This window comes from Labeo rohita, chromosome 13 (genome assembly GCF_022985175.1).
Source record: "Labeo rohita strain BAU-BD-2019 chromosome 13, IGBB_LRoh.1.0, whole genome shotgun sequence".
In the NCBI taxonomy this organism is placed as follows: domain Eukaryota; kingdom Metazoa; phylum Chordata; class Actinopteri; order Cypriniformes; family Cyprinidae; genus Labeo; species Labeo rohita.
The window spans coordinates 35462486-35480229 of NC_066881.1; the positions used below are offsets into that span (position 1 = coordinate 35462486).

The 17744-nt window shown below is 38.6% G+C and overlaps 1 pseudogene; it reads left to right on the forward strand.

Moving 5' to 3' along the window:
- The first annotated feature begins 3427 nt into the window (after window positions 1-3427).
- On the forward strand, window positions 3428-8880 carry LOC127175671 (NLR family CARD domain-containing protein 3-like; annotated as a pseudogene).
- The last annotated feature ends 8864 nt before the right edge of the window (window positions 8881-17744 follow it).

Consider the following 17744-nt stretch of genomic DNA (forward strand, 5'->3'; position numbering starts at 1 on the left):
TGAACTAAGTCACCAGATCCAAATATTCACAACAAACACCCTTTCAATTTTGTTGTTTTGTGTGTGTTTTTAAATTTTTAAGTTAAAAGTTTTATTAAAGTGTTAAGTTTAATTTAAAACAGTAAGACCATACAGCCTCAGTATTATGAAGGGATTTTTTAAGTTTTTTCTTTGTTCAAATGAATGTCATCATTAAAATGGTTCAGTAGAAGAGATCAGAGTTAGAGCTGTGTGTGTGTGTCATATTTATATTGTGTTTTTGTTTTATGTTAGGTATTCTTGTTAGTTATTATGGCAGAGAGTCTATGAAAGAACTTTATGGTTTATGGTTTCTGTATCAACATCGTAAAGACAAAAAGATATTTTTTTTTTAATCAGAGTTAACGTGATTCAGTAATTCAAGGGATTTTTTTTGTTATAGTTCAGTTCATCAGAAGAGATCAGAACCAGAGCCCAGCTGTTTGTTTATGAAGAGTGACGAGTCTACAGGTCATCCACAAAATTTTAGGTACAATATTTTATTAACAGACATAATTGAAATGTTTGTTATGGTGTTTTATCATGTGATTATTTAATTATTTAGTCTGATATTTTAACATTTGCTCACACAATTTCTGTTACAGTTCAGTTCATCAGAAGAAATCAGAACCAGAGCCCAGCTGTGTGTCTATGAGGAGTGATGAATCTTTGGGTCATCCAGTTAATTTTAAGAGCAATGATACAAGGTTTTAACCCTTAAGTATTAAATTGTTTTGTAAAATATATGATTATAGTATGATATTTTAAATTAAACTGTCAAAATTATGCAGCATCATATTAAATAAATATGAGCAGAAGTCTGGCTAGGAAATGCAGTAAATTTAATGACAATGAGTAGATAGAGTAGAATCGTTTCTTTATGTACATTTATTTAAATGGTATTTATTGTACAGTTGTGACCTTGAGCAAGTGCATTTTTAATAAAATCACAACTGTTGTTAAGATAATGACAAAAATATCACCAATGTCAGAGTGTTTAATTCTTGATTCAAGGTCAATCCTGCCACCCAGATCAGTTGTAATGAAACCCGTCTGTAAGAAATATGACCAGTCTATGAATCAACCACAAGACAACACGTATCCTGGTGTAAGGTAAACTGTGGGATTTTTTTTTAATGCAATGCATCATCACACATTACTCAAATACATCATTAATAACTGACGCATTTCATAAACCGTATGATATCACTTATTTTGTTATCTGTGTCTTGTCACTTGTGATCCTGTCTGTGCACTGAAAGCTTCTGTCACCAAGAAAAATTCCTTGTGTGTATAAGCACACTTGGCAATAAAACTCTTTCTTATTCTGATTCTGATATGTTCAGTGTCTCATAACACAGAAAACAACAAAAACATTTTGCTCTGTACATTTACCTCTATAACTCATTGTAGCGTTGAGTGAGAGGCGAGAGGCGAACGGATCCAAATGCAAGCTTTTGTTCAATGGACGAGACAGAGACATAGTGAAAACAGGCAGGGTCAGCACAACAGCAAACAGGTGTAACAAAGGCGAGACATGGGGATAGTCCGTGTAGCAGGCGTGGGTCGATTTATGGCGAACGTAATCCGTTAAGGGCAAGACGAGGGAATAAACCATGAAACGAGCGAGAGTTCAGAAGGCAGGCGGAGAGACAGACGAGACGAAATGGCCAGGCAAGAAAGCTGAACTCGGGAACTAGGGAACTACAATGCAAATAACCACAACGATAATCACAATACTCCGTGAGTAGCATGGGGAAAGTCCGGGGCTTATATAGGGCGCCTGATTGGCCACAGGTGTCGACGCAATCAGCGTGATGGGTGATGGGAGTAGTAGTCCGGGGTGCAATGCAACAGTCTGTGTGATATGATGGAGCGAGAGCGACAGACGAGATCTCTGGAGCAGACTTGTGATCAGACGGGACCTCTGGAGCAGACTTGTGATCAGACGGGACCTCTGGAGCACAGTGTGCAGCCCACACACACCAAATGGCAACCGCCATTAAGGGAAGAGCAGCGGAGGGTGGCAGGACCTCATTAATGGTTGGTTTATAAGGCGCTGATGCCACTGAGATGTTTGCTGCCCGCACTGACACTAGTGGTGAGTTCAGCACGCTGACTTGACTCTGGGCGACCAGCTGGAACGTGACTTGGTTCATGGAGATCAACTGAGGCTTGACTTGGCTTGTGAAGTTCGGTAGTGACTTGACCAGACTCATGGAAATCAGCAGTGACTTGACTTGACTTATGGAGATCAGCGGTGAATTTACTTGATTCAGGAACGACAGCTTTGACTTTGCTTGACTCAGGAACGACAGCTTTGACTCTGCTTGACTCAGGAGCTACAATTGTGACTCGACTTGAAAGAGGAAATACAGTTTTAACTTGAGTTGACCTTGGAAACACAGCTGTAACTTGACTTGACACTGGAACAACAGCTGTAACTTGACTTGACACAGGAACGACTGCTGTAATTTTGCTTGACTCTGGAGTGGCAGCCGTATCTTGATTAGACTCTGGAACAGCAGCTGTAGCTTGACTTGACTCGGAAGCTTCACTGGACCTGGGAACAACAGCTGCAACTTGACTGGACTCGGAAGCTTGACTGGACTCGGGAAACACCGCTGCAACTTGACTGGACTCGGGAAACACAGCTGCAACTTGACTGGACTTGGGGAAACACAGCTGCAACTTGACTTGACTCAGGAAACACAGCTGTAACTTGACTTGGAAACTTGACTTGACTCGGGAAACACAGCTGCGACTTGACTCAGATATGGCAGCAGTGACATGACGGTGCCTTGTTTTCGCTGCCATTTTGAGCGTGCCATTTTGTGAACAGGCACCGTAGCCATTTGACGAGCGGGTTGCACGGCGGGCATTACCGTGATGTCGCGTTGCTCCTCCGTGACACCCATGGTAAACGATGAGCCCACACACAACAAAGCATAATCCATAGTCCGGCTAGTGATGAACGCGACCCCTCACGTCTCAGCCTTGCCCTTAAAGGCTGATTTACACCATCACAAAATACTTCACTTAAAGTCCGGGAGAGTGGAATGGTTTGCGATAGCCAAAAATTCACAGATGTATTGCTCTAGAGATCGTGGTCCTTGTTTTAATCTGAATAGAATCCTTGTTGTGTCCATACCTGTGTCATGTCCGGGTTTTAAGCTGCTGGGTCCTTGTGTGACAGAGTATTCTGTAATGTTGAGCGAGAGGCGAGCGGATCCAAATGCAAACTTTTATTCAATGGACGAGACAGAGACATAGTGAAAACAGGCAGGGTCAGCACAACAGCAAACAGGTGTAACAAAGGCGAGGCGTGGGGATAGTATGTGTAGCAGGCGTGGGTCGATCCGTGGCGAACGTAATCCGTTAAGGGCAAGACGAGGGAATAAACCGTGAAATGAGCGAGAGTTCAGAAGGCAGGCGGCGAGGCAGGCGGCGAGACAGACGGGACGAAATGGCCAGGCGAGAAAGCTAAAAACAGGGAACTAGGGAACTCTGGAACTAGGGAACTACAATGCAAATAACCACAACGATAATCGCAATACTCCGTGAGTAGCATGGGGAAAGTCCGGGGCTTATATAGGGCGCCTGATTGGCCACAGGTGTCAACGTAATCAGCGTCATGGGTGATGGGAGTAGTAGTCTGGGGTGCAATGCAACAGTCTGTGTAGCGAAATCTGGTGGTGAGCGGACCAAAGGTCACCGACCAGATTCATGACACTCATGTAATAATGCGGTATTTTAATTTTCCAGGCATAAAATCTTCAATACATTTAGATCAAATCTGAAGAAGAAGTTTGGGCGTCTGTATGAGGGAACAGTGACGCAGGGAAACCCAACACTCCTGAATGAGATCTACACAGAGCTCTACATCACAGAGAGTGAGAGTGGAGAGATCAGTAATGAGCATGAGGTGAGACAGATTGAGACACAATCCAGGAGAGCAGCAACAGAGGACACAGCCATCAAATGCAATGACATCTTTAGACCTTTACCTGGACAAGACAAAGCCATCAGAACTGTGCTGACAAAGGGAGTCGCTGGCATTGGAAAAACAGTCTCTGTGCAGAAGTTCATCCTGGACTGGGCTGAAGGGAAAGAGAATCAGGACGTCCAGCTCATATTTCCACTTCCTTTTAGAGAAATCAACCTGATGAAGGACAAAACACTCAGTCTTTCAGATCTTCTTCATGTCTTTTTCCCAGAAACTAAAGAAATGGAAATATCCAGTGATGAATATAAAGTGTTGTTCATCTTTGATGGTCTGGATGAGTGTCGTCTGTCTCTGGACTTTGAGAGTATAGTGAAACTGTGTAATATATCTGAATCAGCCTCAGTAGACGTGCTGCTGATGAACCTCATTGTGGGGAATCTGCTTCCATCTGCTCATCTGGATCACCTCCAGACCAGCAGCAGCTGATCTCATCCCCTCTGAGTGTGTCCATCGAGTGACAGAGGTACGAGGCTTCAATGAGCCACAGAAGGAGGAATACTTCAGGAAGAGAATCAGTGATCAGAGTCTGGCCAACAGGATCATCTCACACCTGAAGTCATCAAGCAGCCTCTACATCATGTGCCACATCCCAGTGTTCTGCTGGATCTCAGCCGCTGTTCTAGAGAAGATGTTGAAAAAAATATGGAAAGGAAAGATTCCCAAGACTCTCACTCAAATGTACACACACTTCCTGATCCTTCAGACCAACATCAAACGTGAGAAGGACTATGAGAAGAAGGTGACGGATGAAGACATGATCCTCAAACTGGGGAAAGTGTCTTTTCAGCAACTTGTGAAAGGCAACCTGATCTTCTATGAGGAAGACCTGAGAGAGTGTGGCATTGATGTGACAGAAGCATCAGTGTACTCAGGATTGTGCACTCAGATCTTCAGAGAGGAGTTTGGCTTGTATCAGGGGAAAGTCTTCTGCTTTGTTCATCTGAGCATTCAGGAACATCTAGCAGCTCTATATGTGCACCTCTCCTGGACAAACAACAACAGAAATGTGTTTGACCATATCACCAAACAGAGTTTACAGTCTAAGGAAGAGTTTCAGCTCGATTCATCAGAACATGTTTCATTATCTGATCTGCATCAGAGAGCTGTGGATGAGGCTCTACAAAGTAAAAATGGACATCTGGATCTTTTCCTGCGGTTCCTTCTGGGTTTGTCAGTGGAGACTCATCAGATTCTCCTACAACGAATAATGACGCTGAAAAGAAGCAGATCTGGCAGCAATGAGAAAACTGTTAAGTTCATCAAGGAGAAGATCAGGACCATTGACTTTCCAGAGAAATCCATCAATCTGTTCCACTGTCTGAATGAACTGGGTGATCGTTCACTAGTGGAGGAAATACAACAGTATCTGACATCTGGAAATTTAAGTGAAGTCAAACTCTCTTCATCTCAGTGGTCAGCTGTAGTTTTTGTGTTGTTGACATCAGAAGAGGAACTGAATGAGTTTTGTCTTGATAAATTTGTTAAAGAAAAGAATAATCCTGAAAATATGAAAGTTCTTCAGAAGTTGCTGCCTGTGATTAAAGAATCCAGATCAGTTCAGTAAGTATCAATGAGAACGATCACTTCACTGGTATAAAAGACCAAGCAGAAATTGGAAGCAACCAATATATAATATATAAAGAAGCAGCTCATATATACAACAGCTCAAATCTCCTGAAATCTGATGTGTCAGTTTTTGGGGAAAAACATCAACATACTCGAACACACACTTTTGAAGACAACAACTGAAATTTACATCTTAGTCATTAATTATGATTATTTGTTCACATGTGTTTTTTTTTTTTTTTTTTTTTTTAAATCTCTCTACAGGTTGAGAGATTGTGGCGTCACAGATGAAGGTTTTGCTGCTCTGTCTTCCACTCTGAGATCAAACTCCTCACACCTGAGACAACTGAATCTGGCATTGAATAAACTAGGAGATTCAGTGAAGCTGCTTTCTGATGTACTACAGAATCCTCACTGTAAACTGAAGAAACTGTGGTAAGATCATATATGACTCACACATGCTATGTAGTGAATAGTCTCATCAATTATGACAGATTTTGCATAAAACAGAGAAGTAGTGCATATAAAAATATTATTTATCCTGCTTAAATAAGACTTGAGTTGTTCTGTGATTATTTTGGACCTCAGTCCAATGATCCATTAAACATATTGATTTGTGCTTTAAGTTTGTACTTTATCTGATCTGAGAACATATTGATTTGTGCTTTAAGTTTGTAAGGTTTTATCTGTTCTGAGAGATCAAACCCCTCACACCTGTGAACTCATTGTTCTCTACAGGTTGAGTGATTGTGGTGTCACAGATGAAGGTTGTGCTGCTCTGGTATTCAGCTCTGAGATCAAACCCCATCACGCCTGATTTGAGAACTGGATCTGTCAAAACAAATACAGTGCAAACTAGGAGATTCAGTGAAGCTGCTTTCTGATGTACTACAGAATCCTCACTGTAAACTGGAGAAACTGGGGTAAGATCATATAAGACTCACTGTAAAGTATACTGTATGTGAAGTGCAAAATAAATCACAATTTTGAAAACATTACAAATCCTAAAAAAAAAAAAAATAAAAAAACAATTTAAACACAACGGCAAATCTAAACACAAATCAAGTCAGAAAACACAATGACAAATGTCAAAATGGAAAAAGTAGATATTGTTTGCAAAAGGAATACTTTTTTCTGATTGTCAATTAAGATTTACAGAAAGTTAAAGAAATAATTGTGTGGCCAGCTTTGTTTCTTGTACATTGGATAATCTGTTTACACATAGTGCACATCCATCAGAAAATGACAAACGAAAACAGTCACATACTGTAAGTGGGAGAGTAAGGACAGTGGGTTTAGCTTTGGACACCAACTCGAGTACAAGCTCAGAGATGTTTATTTGAACTATTTTCTACTTTTTCAGTTTTTTTTTTTTTTTTTTTTTTTTATCATCATTTTGCCTGTGTTGATGCCAACTGCATAAATTTTGGCACAGGTGTTTTTTTTTTTATTGGTATTTAAATATTTCACCCTCATTTCCATTAATAAATCTATTTTGCACTAAGTACCCATTAAAACAGCAATTTCTAATCCCAGGGCCATTTAACTATAAAATTATGCAATATTTGTTAATAGGCTTACATTCTGTTGTCAAGGCTTTAAAATTTTAATATTTTACTATTTGTTTTTTACTAGATAGTGCCATTTTTTTCAAGTTTGGCAAATAAAGCAAATACTCGCTTTATTCCTGTTTTCTGCTTCTGCATATTATAGAGTCAGTTGGATAAATTGTGTGGGTGTGTTGGTATGGATGTCAGAGTGTGGTTTGTGTGTGTGTCATAAATAAAATGTTTGTGTGTTTGTGTGTGCGCACATGTAATGTTTGAGAGAGAGAAATACTGCGAATCACAAATCCCACCACTGTGTATGCCAGTGGAGCTTTTCTGGAATCTAATGAGAAAAGTTTGATACTCCACCCAAACAAAATCTTACTAAAAGTTAATTTTTTAAGATATCAACCTCAAATTTGGAACACAACTTTTTTAGATTTTCTATCAGTTTTTTTCAAATTGTTCAAATTGTTTTATAAAATATATATTTTATATATATTAAAAAAATCTCATAAATCATTTTCATTGTCAGCTTAGACCTCTATAACTTTTTTTTTTGGTTTCAAACTTAAACTTAAGTTTGTACTCACAGGCTTCAAATTTTTATGAGAGTTTTTTGACATGGACATTTTTGTCCACTATGAACCTATATGTAACTTTTTTAAATTGACGTACAAGGGTTAAACAAAAGTTAAATGTTCAAACAATGGAACTAAAGTGTCTGACAGGTATTTAATAGTGGGAATAAAGTGCCTAATGTTTATTTAATAGTCCTTCTAATTGATCAGGCAGGCCGACAGATCAGTCATGTGCAGCTCATATTTTCTCCATTCTCAAAACCGTGACTCTCTTCATGGAGCTTCACAGGTTAAACATGGTTAGGGTTAGGAGTAGGTGTAGGAGTGGACTTTAGTGAAAGCCACAAGTAGGGTCACAATAAAGCTGCATTTACTATAATAAATATAATCATAAACAATGAATGTGTTATTACATGGGGCGGCAGGGTGGCTCAGTGGGTAGCGCTGTTGTGTCACAGCAAAAAGTCCCCGCTTTGAGTTCCCGAGCCAGGAGGCCTTTCTTAGACTTATGAGGGTTTCCTCTACAATCCAAAAACATGCAGCAGGTGAATTAAACACTATAAATGTCCCACAGGTGTGAATGTTTGTGTGTGTCTGTTTGTGAGTCCTGTGATGGACTGGTCATCCGTTCAGGGAGTCCCTCACCTGTGACCCGAGACACTGGGATAGACTCCAGCCCCCCACAAACCTGCAGAAGATAAAGCAAATTGGAAAATTGATGGATGTCATTATGTAATGTTTTTTATTGGACTGCAATATACAAACAATATCTCTCAATGCAGGTGATCTCAGATTTTACTATCCTTTGTGATGAAGGAGAAACCTGTAAACAGTTTTGTGTTCTCTGACATTTTAGACCTCAGTCCAATGATCCATCAAACATTGATTTGTGCTTTAAGTTTGTACTTTATCTTTAATAATAGATTCACAGCTAAACTGATCTGATCTGATCTGAGAGAGTGAAGAGTGTGTCATTGTTCTCTACAGGTTGATTGATTGTGGCATCACAGATGAAGGTTTTGCTGCTCTGATTTCAGCTCTGAGATCAAACCCCTCACACCTGAGACAACTGGATCTGTCTAGGAATAAACTAGGAGATTCAGTGAAGCTGCTTTCTGATGTACTACTGAATCCTCACTGTAAACTGGAAAAACTGTGGTAAGATCCAAAAAATCCATTCATTAAAAACAGTATATTTCTATGTAAATATATGCTACAGAATTAAAAGACATTTCTTTTAAATGTACAGTGCATTTGTTAATAAGGCAACAACATATAATGGATAGGACAAAACAAATACAGTGCAACAAAGCACTTACAGTATGTATATCTGGGGCACAGAATGATGCACTTGAAGCAGCAGGGAGTCGATTAATAACAGTACTAATGGGAATACTGAATGATCTTGGAGAGAGTTTCATCGTCTTGACTGTAGTAACCGAACACGTCCAGGGTTTAAATGCTGAATGATGACAGACAGCCACAGCAGAGAAAGGAACTTGAATTCAATGACTTAAATATTCATCTGTACCCCACATTAAGCTATCATATGGCTTGAGAACATTTGGAATATAGTGCATGAAAACTTTATTGTGCTTTACAATGTTTTTGTGCCTTAAGAGTAACACAGAATAGCATATGCACAATATTGAATTTGGATAGGCCCCGTCTGACCGATACCTGATCCAGCGAACAACGGCAGTATCTGAGCCAATACCCAGTATGAGAATCAGATCAGCACTTCCCTAGAATGAACCAGAGTTGTTTATGGATGGAGACCCCAGTAAAGTTGTAAAACAGTCCAGGTTTCTTGGTTTCATCTTTGGCAGCAAACTGTATTTTATTCTTCACATTAAATAAAAAAAAAAAGAAATGTTTTAAAACCATGAATGTGAAGGAGTCATGTGATGTGATGTGAGAGGAGGCAGCTTAATAGTGAGCTCCGCTTCAGTTTGCTACAATTGTCCTGTTAATTTTTTTTGAACTGGTGAAAACTGTAATTATTTGAACATTTAAGTGATACTTGAATGAGATAAATTTTAAAAAAGTTGCCAACATTTACACAATTCTGACAAAGTTTTTGGAGGGGGCCGAGAAAGAGCTAACAGCTAATCCACCTGCTACCAAAGTCGAGCTGGACAAGTTATGGGATAAAGTGGAAGACATGGAAAACCGGAGCAGACGCAATAATATCCATGTCGTTGGAATACCTCAAGGCAAAGAAGGCCAGGATATGGTGAGGTTTCTAGACGGCCTTATCCCGAATTTGACTGATTCGTCGGGCCTGCAACTCGAGTTAGAGTGTGCACATAGATCTCCCAGTTAACCAGTGTTCAAATTGAGGGGAGGCTCCCGGACCTCCTGTAAGCATTAAAGGACCACCCATAACACCCAAAAATATATTCTTGGGGGGTTCCCCCAAGAACTTTGACACAATTCGAACACTGCAGTCAACGTCCCAACTTGACAGACAGACCAGGCCGATACTGGCAAGATTTTTTCGCTCTGCCAATAGGAACTTCGTTTTACGTGCCGCAAGGATTAAAGACAATCTGAGCTGGGAAAACAACATCATGATCTCCCGGATTTTGCCAGATCTACACAGCTGAACCAAGACCGTTTCAAGGAATGCAAGAAAATTCTCTATTTGAAGAAAGTGAGCTTCGCTCTTCTTTACGCTGCTAAACTGAGGATCGAAGCAAAGGATGGTCACAAGACTTTCTCATGCCCATGACAGGCTATGGCTTTCATTGGAAAAATGAATTAAACTTTGATATCACTCTTTCGTTATCCTCCCCCTCCTTTTTTAAATTTTTTTCCTTTCTTTTCTGTTTTGCATAGGCAGGCCTTACGTTAGGTATGTTTACATATCTATATGTATTATATTTTTCAAATGCACATACATTTTTTTTTTTTTTTTTTTTTTTGTTTCTAGAATTGAGTTTTTTTTGTTCTTTTATCAAGATCACTTATCCCTTCTGTTATTACATGCAACATAGGCAATATTTTAGTTTCAGACCATGCCTGGGTGTGTTTGCAGATGAGGCCTTATATTGAGTTGACTTATATTGAGAAGAAGAAAACATTTAGATGGTGTCTTAATAAATCCCTTTTACAAAATCCAGCATTTCAACAAATGTTAAAAACAGAAATTAATTATTACATAGAAACAAATTGGTCATCTGTAACTTCAGCGGGAGTGGCATGGGATGCTCTTAAGGCAGTTATTAGAGGACGCATCATTCAATTTGCTTGTCAATACAAAAAGCTTAAAGAACTTTTAGAGCTGGAAAGCAATATCAAAAGGGCTGAAACAAACTTGAAACGTCATATGTCATCTAGTGGCCTTAGGAATTTAACTCAAATACTTAAATATGTATATAATACCATTCTGTCTCAAAAGATTGAGTTTTTGTTATTTAGATCAAGAAAGACTTATTTTGAGTCAGGAGATAAGGCAGGACAACTCCTAGCCAATTGTATTAAAGGAAAAGTCCACTTCCAGAATAACGGTTCACAAATAATTAACTTACCCCCTCGTCATCCAAGATGTTCATGTCTTTCTGTCTTTAGTCGTAAAGAAATTATGGGTTTTGAGGAAAACATTTCAGGATTTTTCTTCATATAATGGACTTCATTTGTACCCTCAGTTTTGAACTTCCAAAACGTAGTTTAAATGCAGCTTTAAAGGCTCTAAATGATCCCAGCCGAGAAAGAAGGATCTTATCTAGCGAAACGATCTGTCATTTTTTTCTGAAAATAAAAATGTTTACTTTTTAAGCACAAAAGCTCGTGTAGCACAGGTTCTTGCATGTGCGTTTACGACGCTACATACTATTGAATCATGTCGAAAGGTCACACCGAATGTAGGCAGAACTGCAGAACCAGTGTTTACAAAGCGAACGTGCAAAGACTTAGAAAGTGCAAGTAAGTCAAACGCTGTTTACAAACAAAAAGGAACAATGATGTCGGACTATTCTGAAGTTTTTCGCCATACTCTACCATTTTTAGCTGGAGTACACAGACGATGAACTTAGACATGATTCGTAGTAGTGATGGGAAGTTTGGATCATTTTACCGACTTGGACCTTTAAGTCTCATTCAGCAAACTGAAGGAATCTTTTTTCGAGTCATTTCATTCATTTTAGCAAAATCAGCGTCACATGACAGCCCCATAAGATGAACGAACAATTCGAAAAACCCGAAGACAGGTGAACTAAGTCCAGTACAGAACCTAACAGGATGTTGCACATGCACAACTGAACAAATCACTCCCCGAGACAACTCATTCTTTGCGAGTCACATTAAAGATTCGTTCAAAACGAACAAATCGTTTAAGAACGACCCATGGACGCACTTCCGAGAGCCTGTGGTACGTGAGCTTTTGTGCTTAAAGCATACAAATTTTTATTTTTTGAAAAAAAAAAAAAATGACAGATCGTTTCACTAGAGAGGACCCTTCTTCCTCGGCTGGGATCGTTTAGAGCCTTTGAAGCTGCATTTAAACTACATTTTGGTAGTTCAAAATCAGGGCACCAATGAAGTCCATTATATGGAGAAAAATCCTGAAATGTTTTCCTCAAAAAACACAATTTCTTTACGACTGAAGACAGAAAGACATGAACATCTTGGATGACAAGGGGGTGAGTACATTATTTGTAAATTGTTGTTCTGGAAGTGGACTTCTCCTTTAAGCACAAGGAGTGCTCTTCCATTATTCCAGCCATCAGATCTTGCAGGGGAGATGTATTTACGGCTGCTACATATGAACAATGCATTTAAAGAATTTTACATAGACCTTTACAAATCCACATCTTTCTCAAGTGATGAGGAGATTAATATCCGCCATGAAACTGCTAGACCTCCCTAGAATATCAAGTGAGCAAAAGCAACTTCTTGATTCAAATATAACTCTGGAGGAAGTGATGGAGGTTATCAAAGCATTACTCCTGGACCGGACGGTTTTGTCGCAGAGTTTTTTAAAGATAATGTTACAGAACTTGCTCCATTAATGTTAGAAGTTTATATGGAGGCACTCAACTGCCACGAACAATGTTGCAAGCTCTCATTAGTCTTTTACTTAAAAAGGATAAAGATGCAAGTGACTGTAAAAGCTACCATCTAATATCTGTAATCTAACTAGATACAAAAATTTTGTCAAAGATCTTCGCTAATCGCTTAAACAAAGTTATACCATCACTCATATATGTGGACCAAGTAGGCTTCATTAATGGTCGAAGTTCTTCTGATAATATTCAACAGTTTATTGACATTTGGTGGTCAGTAATGGAGGAACAGACCCCAACTGCAGCCATCTCATTAGATACTGAGAAGGCATTCGACATGGCGGAGTGGAAGTACCTTTTTAAAATTTGAGAAGTTTATGGTTTTGGGAATACATTTATTAGATGGATAAAATTACTATATAAACAACCTCTAGCAGCAGTACAAACCAACGGTTTAATTTCAGAGTATTTTCCACTCAGCAGAGGAACCTGACAAGGCTGCCCCCTTTCCCCATTGTTGTTTTGTCTTGCTCTGGAACCACTAGCTACATCAATAAGAAAAGACAATGATTAAGATCAATAAGAAAAGACTGGAGTTGTAGTGGGGGGAGAAGTACATAAGCTTATGCTTTATGCTGACAATATCTTATTATTTGTTTCTGATCCTAGCAGATCTATACCCTGCCTCCTTAGAACAGTTGAGGCTTTTTCTACATTTTCGGGTTATAGGGTGAATTGATCTAAAACAGAAGCTCTGGCATTAACTGCATTTTGCCCTTCAGCAGCTTTTCATCCTGGCACGTTTCAATGGCCTAAGTTAGGTATAAGATATTTAGGCATTTTATTTCCCCCTGATTGAAGGATTTAGTGAGAGTTAATTTTGACCCCTTAATGAAAAAAAAATTCCTGTGATATGGAGAGGTGGGCTTCATTCCCCATGTCAATGGCTGGGAAAGTCAACCCAAACTGAATTATTTACTACAGTCTCTCCCAATACAAATACCACCTTCCTATTTTAAATAGTTTGACAGAATTTGTAAGAATTTTGTGTGGAATGGTAAGCGACCTTGATTACATTCTAATATGTTACAGAGGCCTGTAGAGAACGGTGGTCTAGGTCTGCCTAATGCATTATATTATTATTATGCTTTTAGTCTTAGACACCTGGCTCATTGGTCACTTCCCCCAGAGTAAGCTCCCCCTTGGAATAAGATTGAGCAGTCTGCCTATTACAGAGCTTGTCCACTAAAGTCGTTGGAAAGGTAAAAAAAAAAATCATCCAATTATTTCACACTTAAACATGATATGGTTAAAGATGTTGCGTCTGTGTAGCTTTGACCCCTACTTAAATGTTAGCTCAAGTATATCGTTGAACCCTAAACTGTGTATTAATAAAGTTCCCTGTTTTTGGAAAGATTGGGTGAAGAAGGGCATTGTTAAACTAGGTGATCTTTGGTAGTTTGAAATCATTTGAACATCTACAACAGCAGTATGATATATCTAGATCCCAGTTTTTCCGATATTTACAGTTATGACAGGCTTTCAAGAAAATATGGGAAAGAAATTTGAACTTGACATTAGATGACGAAGAGTGGCACTAAATATTAAATAATGATAAAAAACGGCATCTAGGGATGCAAAAATAAGCCTTATACAGTTTAAGATTATACACTGTTTTTACTGGACTCCTTCCAGATTGTTCGAGCTTGGGTTAAAAGACATACCTTACTGTTGGGGATGTAAGGTTGAAAATGGTGATTTAGCTCATGCTCTATGGTCTTGTACAAAAATTCAAGATTTCTGGAAAAGAGTTTGTGAACACATTTGCTTAGATTCAGATGTTCATATTTCACTATGTCCTAGATTGTTTATATTAGGTGGGTGAACAGACAACATAATAAGAGACACAAATACAAAATCCAAACCAGTTTACTGATTGGCAGACAAATAATTCTTAGGAGCTGGAAATCAGAGGATGCCCCTTCTTTTCAGGAATGGGTAGTAGAACTTGCTAGAGTGGATGCATTCAAAAAAATCTCTTATAAGCAGATGGTCCTATATTTTAAAAAATGGTCCAAGTACCTAACCTATTTGGAAATGGGACAGTAATAACTGTGTGTGAGAAATATTGTGATTGTGACAGTGTAAATGTGATGTATTATTTATTGAGTTTATTCATTTATTTTATTTCTTGTATTTTATTTCTTAAATTTTCTCATCATCATATAATGATGAATGCTTTAATTGTATTTAATGATAGCCAAGGCGTGACCTTAAAGCCGTAGTTGGGGATTAGTTTGGGTCGGGTTTGTTAACGGGGTAAAATGTTGATTCTACACAGAGTTACTGTATTCTATTCTGTAATTTGCCTGAGAATCAATAAAAGTGTTTATCTCTAAAACCATGAATGTTTTGAAGGTTTTATCTCAAACCAAATGGGAGCAGACAGTTCAACTCTTCTGCTTAAAGCTGGACTACGGAAGTGTTATTTATGGATCAGCCAGGAAATCATTTTACAGACTTAAATTAATGTAAAATTTCTAGATCTGTGGAACTGATAATCACTGTTACACATTTAACAAAATACAGAATAATTCACTACGAAGAAAAATAAAATAAAAAATAAATCTGAAAAAAAAAAAAAATCAGCATAATTCAGCAGCAAAAGTTATTCTGTACATATTCACTAGGGGTGGGGAAAAAAAAAATAGATTCTCCAATGCATCGTGATTCTCTCTTCAAAGATTCAGAATCGATTCTTTTTTTTTTTTTTTCTCGCATGTGGCACGTGTGCACGCTAGAGACGTGTCTGGTTTTATTGCACAGAATTTGCGCTCTGAGAAGCTTGCGCGCCAGTGGTGCGCTCCGCGGCACGTGCGCTTTAGTCGCTGCAGAAACAAGCCGTCCTCGCATGGCACAAGCATTCGAAGGGAATAGGTTTCATAGCGCAGCCCTTTCCGTGTTCGGTGTGAAACCCGCAAGACACGTGCGCATTGCTTGACAGTGTGTGCTTCCACCTGCCTTGTTTTTCTTTGGATATGCTTTCATTAATGCCGTTTGGAATGCAGTACTATTACATGCACGAAACTCGCGCACTGATGGACTTTCACGTGCGCTTTGTGTTTGTTGTCCTGAAGATCGATTGCGGCTGCAGTTAAATGCACTTCCATTTTCGAATACTTTGATACGAAATTGATGTTCACACAGTCAGTTATGTTTTCAGAACAGGACAAAATATCTGATATATCGAAACAGATCTGTGCATTAGTGTGAATACAGTCTGTTAAAAAGTAGCCTGTTTATATAATAATAATAAAAAAGGTTTGCACAAAATAAGTTTGATATGAAATTATATCAATATATGTAATATTGAAAACTGAGAATGTGATGCATAGTGATATTGAGTTGATAATGAAAATTGTAATTGAATTGAATCATGAAACCAGTGAAGATTCACACCCCTACTTTTAAGATGGCAGTATTGACATATAGAGATTCCAGCTATAAACAAAAAGCAAAGAAACTGCAATTTTGGTTAAAATGTAATGTTGTAAAGATATATTTGCACAGCAGAAGAATTAATTGGGGAAAAAAATGTAGATCAAGAATCGTTTTGGAATCGGATCGTGACTCCCAGAATCGGAATCGGACTGGATCGTGAAGTGCCTGAAGATTCCCACCCCTAATATTCACAAACTTTAATATGTTTGCATTATGAGAGAGAACAGGCAATTTGCCATTATAAATGCCATCTGTGTATTTCATATTCTTGAATCAAAGTTTTTTAAAAGTTATCACAAAAACATATTTTGCACACTTTTAAAGCAGAGTTCACAACTAATTCATAATCTAAAGCCAGATTTAGATTACAGGTTACATGGAAACAGCAACCAATCGATTTTTTGGTAGTCTTTGGTAGACTGCAGTTTTAAGGAGAAAATACTCAGCAATAGTGTTGACTGATGAATTTGTCTCATAGTTTTTGTCTCTTAAGGATATTTAAAACACCAGATAGACCTGTAAACAATGTTAAAAACTTAAAAGATTTTCACCACAGGGATCTTTAAATACTGCATGTCAAATTTAGATGCTTTATGATCGTATTTTGTGTTCTGTGGCATTTTAGACCTCAGTCCAATTACCCATCAGACATACTGATTTGTGCAATATGTTTGTACTTTATATTCATGGATTCACAGCTAAACTGATCTGATCTGAGTGAAGAGTGTGTCATTGTTCTCCACAGGCTGAGAGATTGTGGTGTCACAGATGAAGGTTGTGCTGCTCTGGCTTCAGCTCTGAGATCAAACCCCTCACACCTGAAAGAACTGAATCTGTCAAGGAATAAACTTGGAGATTCACTGAAGCAGCTTTCTGATGTACTACAGAATCCTCACTGTAAACTGGAGACACTGTGGTAAGATCCTCAGTAAAACATCCTTTACTGTCAATTCTAAGAATAAAATCAGCCATGTTCAGTAAACACATTTCAGCAGAAATGACTCTGATTAAGTTCATTTCCATTTCATCACATGACCTGCTGCTCCTGGAGCTTTGCTTTTGATCAGTAGTTTGATCAATGATCAACTTTCAGTTAACGTGTAAATAGTAATCCAGAGCCTCTGTGACTTAATATCCCAGAGGTTTAGATTTGAACAGACAAGAGTCTGAATGTGTTTAGTTTTAACTCAATAATAAAGTGATCAATGAGTGAATGAAAGTTTAATCAATGAAGCACACCTGAACCAAAGGAACGGATTATGACGTGGACCGATTTAAAGACCCCCTCAGTTGAAATTGTGCTCTAGGGAAAGTGATATTTTGGCTGGATCTCCCTCTGCTCTAGTGTCCTGTACACCCGTGTGTTAATCCAGCCTTGCTGAACCAGCTAATCAGTGTCTCCAGGATCACTAGAAAGTTACAGGCAGGTGAGTTTAATCAGGGTTGGAGCTAAACTCTGCAGGACAGTGATCCTCCAGGACCGATCCCATCCCTTGCTCATCCCTGTCTTCTATCCTGA